Below are 1,201 nucleotides of genomic sequence, written 5' to 3'. Positions count from 1 at the left end.
TCTGTTCCCATCCAACCCCACCCCTCTGTTCCCATCCAACCCCACCCCTCTGTTCCCATCCAACCCCACCCCTCTGTTCCCACCCAACCCCATGTATATATGTGTGTGTATGTGTGCATGTGTTGTGTTTGTATGTGTTGTGTTTGTGCATATGTGTGTGTGTGTGTGTGTGTGTGTGTTGTGTTTGAGTGTGTTCTGAAAGAAGGCAGAAATGGGGGAATAAATGTCATGGTACATTAGTGAAGGGAGTTCCTCTTTAAACATAAAGTAATCTGCTCAAGCAAAACAGTCCTGGCTTGAAAAATCTGTCTGTCAGAAACACCGTCCTTTATAAACAATTATCTAGAATAGAGCATTTTTCAAATAGGCAATTGCACTCCAAATGAATAGAGCATTTAAACATTCACAAGTTTTCGAGGATTATTACAACAGCCATTGTCACTGATGTGTCATGTCATGTATGCCATGTCAAAGATGCTACTTTCAAATGATTGCTCTTCAAGCTGAATTAACGATCATTATGGACTTTGATGTGGTCTGTTCATGTGCTGAGGTTTGTGTTGCTGTTGTCAAGACAAATCATTTAAAATTGTCACTCCAGAGACACATGGCTTAAGCTAGCCCTTGGTGTTTTAAATTATGTGGTGTGGATCAAATAATTTATTTTCTGTTTATATACAGTACAGCTGAGCGTATTTTGCAATCCAAACGAAAATACTAATGGATTCTGATTTAGGATCCACGCCAAGTTCCAAAAAAAAAAAGGTTAGAGGAAAAAAATATTGGCAAAGAAAGTGTGAAAATCTTCTTCATCATGACTGCCATATTTAGAAAAAATATAAAACATGCATCTGTCTATGATCAATTAGCATATGTAGTCTATTTGACTTCTACTCATGTAACAATACATCATAGCCAAGATTCAAAAAACATTCTGCAAAAAAATGTAATGAATAAAAACAATGGACCTCATGCAAACAGGTTTGTTCTTAAATTGCTTAAATCTCTTAAAACAAGTGATTTGAGAGAACTTGGCACATTCGTCGGTTTTCTCATTTACGAGCGGTCCCGGCCTGTCGTAGGAATCATGTAAACAAAGCCTTCCATTCATTTCCTATGGAGAGCCTTGCAGTGCATGTCAGCTCGTCCAGAACACAGAATTCGGATCAAACTTTCAAACCAGGCGCTGCAGATCAAATAC

This window comes from Conger conger, chromosome 17 (assembly GCF_963514075.1).
Source record: "Conger conger chromosome 17, fConCon1.1, whole genome shotgun sequence".
Classification (NCBI taxonomy): domain Eukaryota; kingdom Metazoa; phylum Chordata; class Actinopteri; order Anguilliformes; family Congridae; genus Conger; species Conger conger.
The sequence above is the reverse complement of the archived record's forward strand: the minus strand, read 5'-3'. Positions refer to the sequence as shown.